Source organism: Myotis yumanensis, unplaced genomic scaffold, assembly GCF_028538775.1.
Source record: "Myotis yumanensis isolate MYYU_CA2020_CCGP unplaced genomic scaffold, mMyoYum1.0.hap1 SCAF_8, whole genome shotgun sequence".
Lineage (NCBI taxonomy): Eukaryota > Metazoa > Chordata > Mammalia > Chiroptera > Vespertilionidae > Myotis > Myotis yumanensis.
In genome coordinates, this window is record NW_027223759.1 from 43860291 (window position 1) to 43877426 (window position 17136).

Genomic DNA, 17136 nt, shown 5'->3' on the forward strand with positions numbered 1-17136 from the left:
TTTTACAGAAATTTATAATGTGAGCATAAGTAACTATTCTATACTAGAGGCCCGGTGCAGAAAAATTTGTGCACTCGGGGGTAGGGGGTCCCTCAGCCCGGCCTGTGCCCTCTCGCAGTCTGGGACCCCTCGGGGGTGACCACTTGCTGGCTTATGCCTGCTCCCCGGGGGATTGGGCCTAAGATGGCAATCAGACATCCCTCTGGCAGCCCGGCAGCCCTCGGGGGATGTCCACTTGCCAGCGGGGAGCAGACCTAAGCTGCAGTCAGACATCCTTAGCGCTGCTGAGGAGGCAGGAGAGGCTCCCACCACCACCGCTGTACTGGCAGCCATCAGGGTGCACTGACCACCAGAGGGCAGCTCCTGCATTGAGCATCTGCCCCCTGGTGGTCAGTGTGTGTCATAGTGACCAGTCATTCCCAGTCTTTCTGCTGTTAAGGTCAGTTTGCATATTACCCTTTTACTATATAGGATAGAGGCCTGGTGCACGGGTGGGGGCTGGCTGGTTTGCCCTGAAGGGTGTCCCGGATCAGGGTGGGGGTCCCGCTTGGGTGCCTGGCCAGCCTGGATGATGGGCTGATGGCTGTTTGCAGCTGGTCACACCCCCTTCAGGGTGAGGGTCCCCACTGGGGTGCCTGGCCAGTCTGGGTGAGGGGCTGAGGGCTGTTTTCAGGCTGGCAGGTGACTGAAGCTCCCAGCCTCTTTTTTTTTCCTTTTTTATTTTTTTTATTCTGGGATTTATTTACCTTCTATAGCTGTCACTGGAGCTGAGAGCCGGCTCCAGCTCTGAGGCTGCGGCTGGCTGAAAGCAGGTATCTGGAGTTTGTTTGGCTTCTATAATTGAAACTCTGTTGCCATCACTGGCGCTGTAAGCTCGGAGGCCCCGGCTGGCTGAAAGCAGGTATCTGGGGTTTGTTTAGCTTCTATAATTGAAACATTGTTGCTTCTGGAGCTCAGAGCTGGGCCGCGGCAGGCGGGGAACCGTGGCTTCCTCCATCACTGGAGCAAGCAAGCCTCATGTTCGCTTCAGCTGCGTGGCTGCCGACCGCCATCTTGGTTGGCAGTTAATTTGCATATCTTGCTGATTAGCCAATGGGAAGCGTAGCAGAGGTATGGTTAATTACCATGTTTGTCTATTATTAGATAGGATAATTAAAGGCTTATATGCAAAGTGACCGAATGGCAGAACGACCAGTTGCTATGATGCGCACTGACCACCAGGGGGCAGCCGCTCAATGCAGGAGCTGCCCCCTGATGGTCAGTGCTCTCCCACAGGGAGCCTGTCATATTGAGATCTGGAGGAAAGAGTATTCCAAGAAGAGAGAATGAGGCAAGGTGCTGTAGCTTAGTGGTGGTAGAAAATGAGATTTTTTTTTTTTTTTGAGAGAGAGAATGGAAGGTTGGGAGAGAGACAGAGAGAGGGAAACATTGATGTGAGAGAGACACATCGATTGGTTGCCTTCCATATTCGCACTGACGGGCCAGGGATTGAGCCTGCAACTGAGGTACGTGCCCTTGACCGGAATCGAGCCTGGGACGACTCTTGATTGTGCTGGCCGATGTTCTATCCATTCAGCCAAACTGGCTAGGGTGGGTTTTATTTTTTAATAGGAAAATATTGGAGGATTTTGATTGGGGAAATGACATCATTTTATTACTTTTTAAAAAAATATATATTTTATTGATTTTTTACAGAGAGAGGAAGGAAGAGAGATAGAGAGTTAGAAACATCGATGAGAGAGAAACATTGATCAGCTGCCTCCCACACATCTCCCACTGGGGATGTGCCCGCAACCCAGGTACATGCCCTTGACCGGAATCGAATCCGGGACCCTTGAGTCCACAGGCTGATGCTCTATCCACTGAGCCAAACTGGTTTCGGCCATTTTATTATTTTTTGATCAATGAGACAGTAAGTATGTAGTATTTTTTTTATTTTTATTGATACTAGTACTGACGTCCTCCATTTCTCCCCCTCCTTTGCTCAGTTCCACCCAGTCCCTGCCCGCCCCTGGCCTTCACCACACTGTTGTTTTGTGTCCATGAGCTATGCATGTATGTTCTTTGGCTAATCTCTTCTCCTTTTATCCAGTTCCCCGTCCCTCTCACTCCCCATCTGTCAATCTATTCCATATATTCATGCTTTTGGTTCTGTTTTGTTCACCAGTTTATTTTGTTCATTCATTAGATTTCACATATGAATGAGATCATATGGTATTTGTCTTTCTCTGACTAGTTTATTTCACTTAGCATAATAATCTCCAGGTCCATCTATGCTGTCGCTAAGGGAAGAGTACCACACACTATTTTTTTCTCCACTCATCTACTGATGGGCACTTGGACTATTTGCAGTTCTTGGCTATTGTAAATAACACTGCTATGAACATAAAGGTGTATATATTCTTTCTGTTTGGTGTTTCAGGATTCTTAGGATATATTCCCAGAAGTGAGATTGCTGGGTCAGATAGCAGTTTCATTTTTAATTTTTTGAGAAAACTCCATATTGTTTTTTCCATGGTGGCTGCACCATTCTGCATTCCCACCAACAGTACACTAGGGTTTCCCTTTCTCCACATCCCCATCAGCACTTTTTGTTTGTTGGTTATATTTTTAAAAGATCCCTATGGCAGATAGGGATGAAGGGGGTGGGGGTTTTAATGACCATGAATTGGAAAGGCTAATGCAGTAATACTCGCAAAAGAAGATAGTGAGATTGTCTAGGCTAGTGATATGGAAAGTCTGGGGAAGGATAGGGTAAAGGGAGAATTAAGACTTCTGTTTTGGCTTTGTTAAATTTGAGATGCCTGTTAGATATCCAAGTGGATGGTTCAAGAACACAGTTGGATATCAGAATGTGGAGGTCAGGTTGGGCTAGAGATAAAATTTTTGGAGTTATTATTGTAGATAGATGTGACCAGATGAAATAATCTGGGTAATAGTTTTGCAACATTTGGCTGCATGGTAGAATCTCACAAGGATCTTTTAAAAAATGCCAGCAGTTTGTTCATCTTCCTCCCAATTCTGATTTAATGGTTCTGCATGAGGCTTGGAAAAGATGTATTTTAAAAGTCTCTAAGTGATTTTGAAGTGAAACTGGTTTGAAAATTAGTAACTTAGTAGGGGAAGAATATAGATAGAGATTAGAAAGTATCATAGATAGTATCATTCTGAGCTTCAAGTTATTTTTCTAGGTTTTCCAAATGCAGTGTCCAGCACAGAATCAAAAGTGACTAGGTGCCCTAACCGGTTTGGCTCGGTGGATAGAGCGTCGGCCTGCGGACTCAAGGGTCCCAGATTCGATTCCGGTCAAGGGCATGTACCTCTGTTGTGGGCACATCCGCAGTTGGGGGTGAGCAGGAGGCAGCTGATCGGTGTTTCTCTCTCATGGATGTTTCTAACTCTCTATCCCTCTCCCTTCCTCTCTGTAAAAAATCAATAACATATATATTTAAAAAAAAAGTGACTAGGCATTTGAGGCGATGAGACACCAGGAGCGAGAACCAGGTGAGACACGAGGAGTAAGAACCAGAGAAACAACAGGCGACAGAAATAATAAGACATTGTAACTCCAGACACTAGAATGTTTACTATGGTCTAGGTCAGCAATTTGCAATTGATGGGCTGCACACTGGTTGCCGTAAGAATTTTTAAAACATGCAATACCTGACTATTTTGTCAGGGTTGCTGACCTCTTTCCCCTTAGAATGTCAAATTAAAAATATGACAGCAGCCAACACAGTAATAGTCGTCCAGTGTGAAGGAATCAAAATTATACCTAATTTTTTGGTCACATTGGCAAAAAATACATTTTTTGGTGTGCCACAGAATTTTAGTAATAGTTTATGTGTGCCATGAGATGAAAAAGGTAAAAAATTGCTGGGTTAGGTGATAAAAGCCAAGCTTGAACAAATTTTAACAGAATTGGAAACAAATTCTTTGTTTCCACTGAAACAAAAATTGCATAGCAGATTTTGTTAAAGAAGCGAATAGAAATTCAGGATCAGAAACCTAACGAACTTGAGAGAAATCCTTAGGGCTGAATACTAAAACAACTTCAACATTTAGAGGGCGAGAGATGGAGAAAGCTGGCAAAGGAAACAAAGAGTTCCCAGGAGAGAGTGATATCCTGGAAGCCAAGTGAATAAACTACGTAAGAAAGTAGGAGAGCGTTCTTAACTTTTCAGATATTGTGGAGGGTACATAAGATGATAGAGAATGAGATTCTGGTTGTTGATAACAAGTGGTTTCAGTGGATTGCTGGGGAGTAAAGCCTGAGTAGAAAAAGAGGTTAAGGGAAGAAAGGAAGTATCGACAGTAATTATAGACAAATATTTTAAGCTTTTTTTCCCCCGTTAAGAGGAACATTGAAATAGAAGATGGTAGCTGGAGGTGGACTTGAGGTCACAGGAGGGCTTTTCTGGAAATGTCAGTAAAGAGTGAGAAATTGATGAGGCAGGAAGAGGAAGTTTTTAAGAAGGCAAGCAAGATGAAATATAGGATACAGGTATAACGGTTGACCACATAATATTGCAGATAGTCATGTTTTAATGGGAAAGGCATAGATAGGATAGAGCTTTGCAGATGCAGATATGATGGTAGGAAGATAAGGTAATTATTGTCAGATTTCTTTTACTTTCCTTTTGTAATAAGAAACAAGCTGAGATGAATGAGGAGGGCAGGTGTTAGAAATTTAAGAAGAAAGAAGTTCTGAACTGGTTATCTTGGGAGAACTGGAAAGTGAAATTACTGGTGAGATGTAGAATTGCAAGGGTTACTGGGTGTCACCGTGAGTAATTAGCACAATTGTGTTATTTCTCCAGTTACTTTTAGCTGCTCAGATGCAGGTGTAGGGTTAACTTCTCTGTTTCCTGTTAGAAAGGTACAGGCCCTTTTTGTTTTATCTCTGCCATATATTTTTTGTTGTTGTTAATCCTCACCTGAGGATATTTTTCCATTGATTCTTAGAGATAGTGAAAGGGAGGGGGAGAGACCAAGAGAAACATCGATGTCAGAGAGACACGTGGATTGGTTGCCTCCTGCACATTCCCCCACCAGGGTTGGGATCAAGCTTGCTATCCAGGTTATGTGCCCTTGACCAGAATTGAACCAGGGACTCTTCAGTCCGCTGAGCCAAACCAGCTAGGGCTTTGCCATATTTTTGTGATCTGTTCTCCTCTTCTTTCTCCTTTTGTTAATCTGGCTTTTACTGTTTTCCTAGGCCATTGTAATAACATTTAATCTGTTTTTCATGCCTCCTCTTTCTGGTGCATTTAAAGTTCTTTAAAAATTTTATAGTAGTCCCCCTTTTATCTGGGGGATATGTTTCAGGATCCCCAGGGGATGCCTGAAACCACGGATAACACCAAACCCTCCATATACTATGTTTTTTCCTGTGCATATATACCTATAATAAAATTTAATTTATAAACTAGGTACATTAAGAGATTAACAACAAAATAGAACAATGACAACAATATACTGTAATAAGTTATATGAATGTGGTCTCAAAATATCTTACTGTATGTATTCACCTTCTTGCGATGATAAAATATCAATGTGATGAGATGAAGTGAGGTGAATGATGTGGGCAGCATCTCTCACTTCTACCCAATTAGATGAAAGCAGCATCCCTTAACCTCCAGTCATGACAAAAAATGGCTTCAGATATAGCCAAATGTCCCATGGGTGGCAAAATTCCCTTTTCCCTTTGAGAACCATTTGGTTAGACAGACTTGTAGAAGATTCTAATATAATGTGGTAAATGGTATGTATGTCTATTAATGTTGAATTTTAGTAACAGAGAGGAGTAGAGGATTAATCTTCCCACTGATGTCTTTGAAGACTTAACTCAGATACTGTCTTGTCCCATAGCCTTTCCTGACCTCCTGCTTGTTTTAAATTGCTGCTTCTTTAATAGCACCCATATTCTTTCTTTTGTGTTTTACATAACATGCTTGTCTTCTTTTGGAATTCAGCAATAATTTCTTATTCATCTTTCTGTTGTTTTTTTTTTTAAGAAATGAAGAAATATCAGTAATAGATACAGAATCGGCATAGATTTTTGGGATAACATGTAATGTGAATTTTGCCTATTTGCTTTTGAAATAATTAACATTGTTCAGATGCATGGTACCTGTTTATTTCATATGACTATCAATTGTGTAATTGTATTAAGTTTGTAGCTTTTTAAAGCCTACTGGCATTTAGAATTGTTTCAGAAACCATCCTATATGGGGGTGGGGGGGGGGGGACCAAGAGAAGTAAAAGGAATTTTCAATTTAGTCTTGCCTACATATAAGGGAATTTAGAAGACTTAAATGACTCCCCCCAAAGTCTTTAACACTGTAACTTTCATGTATTTATTCTAGAATAACATGATGATGTTAAGTTCTTTATCTTGGAGTAGTACATACTGAAATATTTGTAGATGAAATGTTATGTCTGGTATTTGTTTCAGAATAACATAGAGGTAGTGTGGGATGTAGCTGAACAATTGTCACAACTGGGTAATGGATACCCTGGGCTTTGTTATAATCTACTTCTGTATATATTTAAGGTTTTGCTATAATAAGGTTTTATCCTCTCCTGTTTTTGATTTTGGATTATAATTTATAAAAAGGAAACAATCTGCAAGAAAGATTGGACTTTAATTTTGATATCAAAATCCCCTGCGATGTTTGGGTTAGTGAGCCTAGCTCATAGTAACAGCTTGGTTTGGGTGTAAATACTTGTTTTACAAGCATCAAGAGCATTTTATGGTTCTATGAAAACCTTGAAGATGGATTTTGATTGTTTAGACTATTTTCCTGCTTTATCACCTATAATATGAAGAAGGTAGTCAATCAATTTCAGAGAATATCCACTAGCATTAAATTAAGTATTTTTGTTTTTTACTGAATATGTAGGGGAAAGCCAGAAAATTTTTTTAGAAATGCCCTTGGTGCTTAAATTTTGGCAGCCAACTTGGGAGAAAGGGTTAGTAAAAGCTCAAGAACTTGAGAGAAAGGAGAGTTGAATAAGTTTCTTGGGATGGAACTGTATTTAGTGAAATAGGTAATTAGCCTTTAAAAAAATATTTTGTGGTCTATAAGAGATGTACATGTTCATATTCCCTAGAGACTTACGTGTTGGGGGTATTTAAAGCAGACACATGGAGCAGTAATCAACAATATAAACCCATGTGAAATTGGCAATATAAGTCAATGTAATGTTACTAATTGCATGATACAAATAATTGTGTGGAAGTTCAGAGAAGTGGAAAATCAAAGAGGGCTCCCGTTATCAAGGAAAACTATACATAGAGAAGGGAGAAATTCATTAGATGAATTTAGATTTGGATAGGTAGAGAGATGAGGGGAAGATGTTTACTAATAAGGCAAAAAGCAATATAAGTGAGAATAGAGCCAGCCTATCCAGGAGACAGCTTAATAGCCTGACATTCCACTCAAAAATGGTTAAGATATTTATAGGCATTATTAAATAAGTTATAAAAATTATTTGAGAAATTGCTAAGGCAAGGAAGCAGCATCCTTTTTCATTTTTAGATTATACATCTCCAGAGATTAGTATTTCATTGGGTTAATTGTGAGGACCACTTTGGGAAATGATGTAATAGTATGAGTAGACGGCTAATAGGACGCATTTTGTAAGAGAGTGGAGAGCACTGAATATGTACTACTACTAGTGAGGATTTTAATATTTTTAACTTAAGGAGCCCTTAAAAGTTTTTGAGTAGATGAATTACATGAATAAATCAGTGTAAAGAGTAGTAGATAACTTGTTGTTTTAGTAAATAGGTTTCTGTGAAGAGGGACCACATCTGGACCTGATCAGTTATTTCCACATCATCCATAGACCCTTGCCTTTGGGCTTGCTGCTGTAACTAGATGGGATTTTCTGGTTATCTTCTGCAGGGAGGGGACAGGTGTATCCTTCTGAGATAGGTCAGGTATATTCTTCTAGGACAGCGGTTCTCAACCTGTGGGTCGCCTAAGACCATCGGAAAACACATATATAATTACATATTATTTTTGTGATTAATCACTATGCTTTAATTATGTCCAATTTGTAACAATGAAAATACATCCTGCATATCAGATATTTGCATTCATAACAGTAGCAAAATTACAGTTATGAAGTAGAAACGAAAATAATTTTATGGTTGGGGGTCACCACAACATGAGGAACTGTATTAAAGGGTCGCGGCATTCGGAAGGTTGAGAACCACTATTCTAGGAAGAAGAGTAAACTCATTATTTAAAAAAAATTTTTTTTGAATTAGGGTCACATTGGTTAATAAAATTACAGGTTTTATGTATACAGTTCTATAATACTTCATCTATATATTGTATGTTTACCACCCCAAGTCAAGTCTCCTTCCATCATCACTTAATCTCCCCCTTTACCCTCTCTTACCTCCCCTTATCTTCCCTTCCCTCTGGCATTCATCATCCTGTTGTCTGTGTCCATGAGTCTTTCTTTTTCTTTTTTTTTAAATAACAAAAAAAATGTTTTTATTGATTTAGAGGGGGAGGGGGGTTGAGGGAGGTTGCCTCTTCCTGCCCTGACTGGGGCGCGGGAACGAACCTGCACCCCAGGTAAGGTATGTGCCCTTGACCAGGAATTGAACCTGAGTCCCTTTAGTTTTAGTGTTCAGGCGGACACTAACCACTGGGCCAGGATTTCCTTTTTAAAGGTCACACAGTATTCCATTGTATTATATACAGCATTTTCTTTGTTCTCCCCAGATTTTCAAAGTTATATTAATTTTATCAAACTATAATTAAATTAACATATTCATAGGGGAGGCTAATTTAAGCCTGCTATTCCTGGAAACTATTCCTAGTAGGGAACTGATGATCTATAGCAACACTTGTAATATGATTTCACATAATTCTTTGTCTTGTGTCCTGGCTCTATCCCTTTTCAACTATGAGACTTAAGGCAAAGTACTTAACCTCTTTGTTTTCTCATTTCAAAAGTGGGGGAAAATATTACTATAATAACCTCAGGGTAGTTGGGAGCATGAAGTTAATATATAGTAAGTGCTTACAATGGTGTCTGACAAGCAGTAAATCTTACATGTACGTGATCACCATCATCTGACAGAGTAGAACGCTGTTGACTTAGAAAGGACTTATCTAGTACTTCAGATTAAATAGAGCTAATATTTCACTATTTACAGTGTATTAATTGAAAATCACATTGACTTTTTCTCATATATTTGTGGTTTGACTATAAAATGAGGCCTTCTATAAGTCATATTAGAAAATCAGTTATTTCCAGTTATGTTTATTGTATGAATCCTATAAACTTTTTTATTTCTAGATTTAATAGGAAGAATAATCCTATTACTGTATAATCCCCAATTGGGTAGAACAGCTTTGGAAAACTGCTGTAAAAAAATAGAAGGGGAAGCCCTTGCTGGTTGGCTCAGTTGGCTGAGTATCATCCCATGCACCAAGAGGTTGCTGGTTTGATTCCTGGTCAGGGCACATGCTCGGGTTGCTAGCTTAAACCCCAGTAGGGGGCATGCAGGATGCAGCCGATTAACGTTTCTCTCACATTGATATTTCTCTCTCTCCCGCTCCCTAAAATCAATAAAAGTATATACTTAAAAAAAAAATAGAAGCGGGGGGTAGGGGGGTTGAAAAAGATTAGTAGAAATAAATTTTAATTTTAAATGGGGGTAGGGAGCAGTTACGGAAGAGTAATGATCCAAATCTAAGGAGATAGGTTTGTGGGGAAGAGATTGTTTAATGTTAAAGCAGAGATAGTGATAGATAGATTGATTATTTTGAAAAAGGAATAAAATTTGGTTTTAAGAATCTTCCCTTAAAGCATTGGTTTTCAACCTTCCCAATGCCGCGACCCTTTAATACAGTTCCTCATGTTGTGATCCCCAACCATAAGATTATTTTCGTTGCTACTTCATAACTGTAATTTTGCTACTGTTATGAATCGTAATGTAAATATCTGATATGCAGGATGTATTTTCATTGTTACAAATTGGACATAATTAAAGCGTAGTGATTAATCACAAAAATAATATGTAATCATATACGTGTTTTCCGATGGTCTTAGGCGACCCTGTGAAAGGGTCGTTCGACCACCAAAGGTGTCGCGACCCACAGGTTGAGAACCGCTGCCCTAAAGTATTAGCTTATTTTTTTTAAAATATATTTTATTGATTTTTTTACAGAGAGGAAGGGAGAGGGATAGAGAGCTAGAAAACATCGATGAGAGAGAAACATCAATCAGCTGCCTCCCGCACAACCCCCACTGGGGATGTGCCTGCAACCAAGGTACATGCCCTTGACCGGAATCAAACCTGGGACCCTTCAGTCCACAGGCCGACGCTCTATCCACTGAGCCAAACTGGTCAGGGCAAGTGTTAGCTTATTTTGATTAGACTAGAGAAGTTATATTTTTAGGAATTCATGTCTATAATTTAAAACTATCCCCTTGAAAGAAAAGTTGGAAATAAAAACTTTTGGGAGCTGTGAAATGTTCATAGGAATCTGAATAGTTATGAATGTGAAAACCTAATTAAAATAATATCTGAGATGTTATAGGATTACCCTGCAATTTTGTTTAGGTGATTTTTTATGGCAGCAAAACTGATTAAAAGAGACAAAAATAAACTTTTAGAATCAAATGAAGTATATTTTATCAGTGCTTAAAATTGGAGACAGGCAGAGACTATGAAAGCCTTTGGTAAGAACAAAATCCTAGTGAAAGCTATTTTTTAAAAAATAATTTTTTATTGTTGAAAGTATTACATATGTCCCTTTTCTAATGAAAGCTGTTGATAACGGAAATGTCTCATTTTATCAACTGCTGTAATTCATATTTATCTAGTGTTATTTAAATTATATGCTCTAGACTTAATAAACCAGTTAAGAATTTTATCTTAAATATTCTATTTAGCTTTATTGGTAAATAAGAAATAATTTTAGTAGAAAGCATTTAATATTTTCTTATAATATTTTTAATAGAAATCTAGGCATGCCCAGAATTATCAATGCTTATTATAAATGGCTATACAGATTACCATTGGTGCCTTCACTAAGTCCATGCCAGCTGTCTTTATGTTTATATATATATATATATATATATATATATATACCCATTAATTCCTACACTTTTTGTGTGCTTTTAGTATGCTGCTGCATATTGCTGTTTATATATGCTTGGATTAAATGGATTTTATATTTTGGGGTTTTAACCTTCAGGGTGGATTTGTTTCTCTTTTCTTCAATTCTTGCCCAGGTGTGCAGGAATTTTTTTTATTTATTTGTATATCCCTTTTGCAAACTTGTTTTCTTGGGGCGGGGGAGTAATGCCTTGAAAAAACAACTATAATCATAGGATAAAGATATTGTCAGGAGGAGAAACCAAGATGGCGGCATAGGTAAACACGGGAGTTTGCTGCCTCGAACAACCACTTCAAAAATCCAACTAAAAGACGAAACGGACATCATCCAGAACCACAGGAAGGCTGACTGAGTGGAAGTTCTACAACTAGGAGGAAAGAGAAAAGCATACCGGGGCTCAGGAGGTGGAGTGCTGAAGTAAAATACTAAGGTTCGGAGTGCATGCGGAGCGGGCTGGAGGCTGAGGGCACGGTTGTCGTTTTCAATTGGGAGGGAGTCTCAGGCTCTGAGCTCCAGTTCCGGGCGAGTCTCTAAGGACCCACACTCATACGGGAGAAGCGGGACTGTCTGGCATCGCTCAGAACCCTAGGGCAGCTTTCTCTCTGTGAGGCTTGCAGCGACTACTGGGACACTGAGAAGCAGAGCCTCTGAGGGCAAGACTGAGAGCAGCCATAAGTGCTAACCCCGCCCTGTTGATCCCGTGGGACCCGCCCCGCCCAAGCCCTGCAGGGAGGCTTTTGCTGAATAGCCTCAGGCAAAGGCTAGATTAGCACCTCCCTAGAGATCCAGGAGCCACGAAGCCCAGAGGTCAGAGTGGTACCATCCAGCTTGCAGCTCCGTGGAACCATAAAAGACACACTAAGGGGGCAGACTCAGTGAGCACCAAAGCCCTAGCCCCAGAGGGGTGTCTCCAGCACAGAAGTTCTCCCACCGCAGACACAGCTGATTCTCACAGCCAATTGGCCTGGAGGTCAATTCCTCACAGTGATAACTACAACAATCAAGGCTTAACCACAACAAGACTGTGCACAAAGCCCACAAGGGGGTGCACCAAGAGTGTCTACCTCAGGTAATTGGGACACTTAGCACAGAAAAGCACTCTATCGACACAGCGAAGCATAAAAAAATGCCGAGACAAAGAAACAGGACACAAACGACAGAATTGGAGGAAAGCAAACTGTTGGATATAGAGTTCAAAACCACACTTTTAAGGTCTTTAAAGAACTGTCTAGAAGCCGCCGATAAATTTAATAAGGCCCTCGAAAAGACTGGTGAGACAGCCGATAAATGTAGTGAGATCTTCAAGAAGACTGGTGAGACCGCCGATAAATGTAGTGAGATCCTCGAAAAGACTGGTAAGACCGCCGATAAATGTAGTGAGATCCTCAAGAAATCTAATGAGACCCTCGATGTTGTGATAAAGGACCAACTAGAAATTAAGCATACACTGACTGAAATAAAGAATATTATACAGACTCCCAACAGCAGACCAGAGGGTCGCAAGGATCAAGTCAAAGATTTGAAATATGAAGAAGCAAAAAACACCCAACCGGAAAAGCAAAATGAAAAAAGAATCCAAAAATATGAAGATAGTGTAAGGAGCCTCTGGGACAGCTTCAAGCGTACCAACATCCGAATTATAGGGGTGCCAGAAGATGAGAGAGAGCAAGATATTGAAATCCTACTTGAAGAAATAATGACAGAAAACTTCCCCTACCTGGTGAAAGGAATAGACTTCCAAGTCCAGGAAGCGCAGAGAACCCCAAACAAAAGGAATCCAAAGAGGACCACACCAAGACACATCATCATTAAAATGCCAAGAACAAAAGACAAAGAGAGAATCCTAAAAGCAGCAAGAGAAAGAAAATCAGTTACCTACAAGGGAATACCCATACGACTGTCAGCTGATTTCTCAACAGAAACTTTGCAGGCCAGAAGGGAATGGCAAGAAATATTCAAAGTGATGAATACCAAGAACCTACAACCAAGATTACTTTATCCAGCAAAGCTATCATTCAGAATTGAAGGTCAGATAAAAGAGCTTCACAGATAAGAAAAAGCTAAAGGAGTTCATCACCACTAAACCAGTATTATACGAAATGCTGAAAGGTATCCTTTAAGAAGAGGAAGAAGAAAAAGGTAAAGATACAAATTATGAACAACAAATACACATCTATCAACAAGTGAATCTAAAAATCAAGTGAATAAATAATCTGATGAACTGGTGATTGTAATAGAATCAGGGACATAGAAAGGGAATGGACTGACTATTCTTGTGGTGGGGGGAGAAAGGGGTGTGGGGGTGAGTGAAGAGATTAGACAACAATCGTGCACCTATGGATGAGGACAGTGGGAGGGGAGTGAGGGCAGAGGGTGGGGTTGGAACTGGGTAGAGGGGAGTTATGGTGGGAAAAAAGAGTAACTAATGTAATAATCTGAACAATAAAGATTTAATTTAAAAAAAAAAAGATTTTGTTAGTCATATACCAGGCCAACTGTAAAGGAAATTTAAACATTTTGAGATAGAGTTCACATAATAAAAAAACAGTGCTGTTGGTTTATAAAATTCTTAAATGTGTATGCAAATCTCCTTGAGAATTTCTGTTTCCATTGCTTACATTTTTTGCATTTATGTGGCTTTTTCTTAAGTACCAAAAGTCAAGTTTAAATAAGCATAACAATTTTTTATATTGCTAGTCTGTATTACACAGCTATAGCTACTGAATATAAAGATTAATTTATACTATTTCAGGTATTCTTTTGTGCCAAATCTACATTTGTGGTCTAGTTTAGGAACTTCAATGCCATTTTTATAACACTTGTTTTCATAACAAAACTCTTGGAAAGAGTTGTATGTACTTGTTTCCAATTCATCTCCTTCCAGTCTCTTGAATCTATTCTAGGCAGGGTTGTGTCCTCACTTCTCTACTGTTAAACAGCTCTTGTCAAGATCACCAGTGATTACCACATTGTAACATCCAAAGTCATGTCTCAGCCCTTATTTTACTTAACTTAATCTTCTCTACTTGTTAACTTTGAAGTGCCCCAGCAGTTCTTCCTATCTACATTCCATTCCAGGTGACTCTCAGTAACCCAACTATATATGCTGATGATGCCCAAATTTATATCTGCAGGCCATACTTCTATCTGAGCTGCAGACTCACTCATCAACTGCCTGATCATCATTTGGATATTTCATAGGTACCTCAAAACTTTCATATCCAAAAACAGGCCCCTGCTTGGGACTCTTTTCCCACAATCTTTCCTTCAGCCTATCCTATTTCTGTTAATGACAACTTCATCTGTCTAGTTGCTTAGGACAAAAACCTTAGAATTGTTGTAACTTCTTGTTCTGTCACCTCACATAAAAACTTATTATGAAATCTGTTAGCAAATATCTTTGACTCTACATACAGAATATTTCCTGACTGACCATTCCTTATCACTTCTGCATCAACCCTAGTTTTTAGGGCACTGTCATCTTTTGCTTTGATGATATAGTAGCCACCTAATTTATTTAGTCACTCTACCTCTGCCCTTGCCTCCTAGCAGTAGTCTCTTTAATACAGCACCTGGAGTGATCCTGGATTTATTTGTGTCATGATTTATTGTGTCATGATTTATTTTCTTTTAAAAAATCTATTATTTTTTTTTTATTGATTTCAGGGAGGAAGGGAGAGGGAGAGAGAGAAACATCAGTGATAAGAGAGAATCATTGATTGGCTACCTCCTGCACGCCCCCCTACTAGGGATGGATCCTGCAACCCAGGCATGTGCCCTTGACTGGAATCAAACCTTTGACCATTCAGTCTGCAGGCTGATGCTTTATCTACTGAGCCAAACCTGCTAGGGCTCATGATTTATTTTCCCTTCATTACTAGTGGATATGAGTTGTTTACAGTTTAGGGTAATTTTTTTTTTTTTTACTTTAATGTCATGTTTATGCATTTCTCTTGGAATGAAATTGCTTGGGTTATAAGGTATACATAAGTTCAGCTTTAGAAGATATGGTCACAAGATTTTCCAAAGTTGATACATCAATTTACACACCCACTCACCATGTGGGAGAGTTTCAGTTGTTCCATTACTTTGCCAACAATTGGCCTGGTCTGTTTTAAAGTTTCTAGCTGTTTTGGTGGATGTATCAGACATCTCATTGTGTTTTTAATTCTTCTGATATCTAATAATGTTGAGTATCTTTTAATACTTTTAGGAGTCATTTTGATGGATTATTGTTTCCTGTTCTCCCAAGTCTTATAAATAGTAGATTTCTAAGAATAACTAGGGGCTATTAATACAGCACAGAAAAAAATTTTTTCCTGTCATTTATATTAAGATATTGAGGAAGAAGTAAACTTGATTGCCTAGTACTGAAGGCTTATGTTTAAGGTGTCTGTATTAAATTGGTATGCAGTTGGCAAAGGGAAGTTATTTAAAACTTACTAGATTAATTAATTTTATGATTAAGTTTCTAAAATATCCAGATGTGTATGAACAAATGAAATGGTTAAAAATTGGGTGTAACACTGTGTCTTTAGTGAGCACTTTGTGGACCTGTGCATATGAATTGACTCTAAGTTATAAAATTTTTCTCTTTATATATTACTTGCAGATAGCATGGAAAAGCAGAGGGCAAAGTCTTTCCAAGAACTTCTATATTGGGAGTTCCTCCTTAGGGGAGGTTTGTTCATTCAGTCAGATTGTATTTTCTGAGCACTTTTGAATGAAGCATTCATTATCTAAAGGGATATATAAGCCAGTAAATATAATTAATTCTACCAGAAGCATGTATAAAGGAATAACATTTGAACTAGTCTTAAAGGATAAGTAGAGGTTAGTTAGAAGAAAAAGGAAAGAGCTAGAAAACAGTCCAGGCAAAAGGCATCATATTGAGAAAGAACATGTGTTTCTGAAAAGGATGAGAATTTCAGTGTTTCAGTACTCAAGTTGGAAGAGTAGGTTGGGGCCAGATTGAATACCAAGTTAATGAGTTTGGACTTTACACTGTAGGAAACAGGGAATTAGTGTAAGTATTGAATCAGGAAAGTGATGCCATTGAGTTTATATTAGGAAGAAAATTTGGGAGGCTGTTAGAACAAGGAATGGCAAAAGAGAGATGAGAGGCTGGGAACGGACTGACAGGACTCACCTGAAGGTCCCCTCTTTTCCCATATTTCCCCCTGATTCTTGATTGTGGTTATTCTGATAAAATATACTAGTTTTAAACTGTTTGAGCCATTTTTCTTGATTGTTGGTTATACATTTTAGTTTTCATTAGTATAAATTTAGGAGTTTTGGGGTATATTTGATATTTTAAGTTATTTTTGCCCAATTATTAGTGACACAGGTCTAAAATGATAAATTTTCATTAAGATTTTTAGCTTGCATAAATCAAGATAAAAATTTGTAGATTTGTTTTACTGGAAATGGTTATATTCAGTGTTGTAAATTATATATTATTTCTTTAAAAAAGAATCAGTTTTCAAGATTAAAAACAACAACTCTTAGTTTCTAGTAGAAAATGATGTATGATTATCGACATAAAGATGTTTAGCTCTTTTGAGAAAATGATAGAACTTCCTGCCATATTCACTCTTCTTTACCATTGCTCTTTTTGTTTACCAGTCTGGTTTAAAATAGAACTCCTTTAAAACAGAAACTGTCTTTCATACTTCTATACCTCCTTCCACAGTGATGTGGCCATTTTAGATATTTTAGTAATGATTGACTTTAAAGCTTAAGTGTGTGAGTAACAGTTTCAAGTGAATGCTATCCTTTTTTTTTTTTTTTTGCATTCACATAGTACCGATAGACTACGCATATTTGATACAGGTTGTGAAAGAGGTTTACGGTTTAGAATTTGTTCCGATCTGAATTGACCATTGGATTTTTTTTGCCTAATTGAACAATTATAATGAAGTTTCAGATTGTTTATGACTGAGCTTGCTCAAAAAAAAAACCCACTTGCTTTTCTTAATGA

The 17136-nt window shown here is 38.6% G+C and overlaps 1 protein-coding gene across 1 annotated transcript in view; it reads left to right on the forward strand.

The window, feature by feature from the left end:
* Window positions 1-17136, forward strand: part of SP3 (Sp3 transcription factor) — a 51103-nt gene that overhangs the window by 23039 nt on the left and 10928 nt on the right. The gene's annotated exons all lie outside the window — the stretch shown is intronic.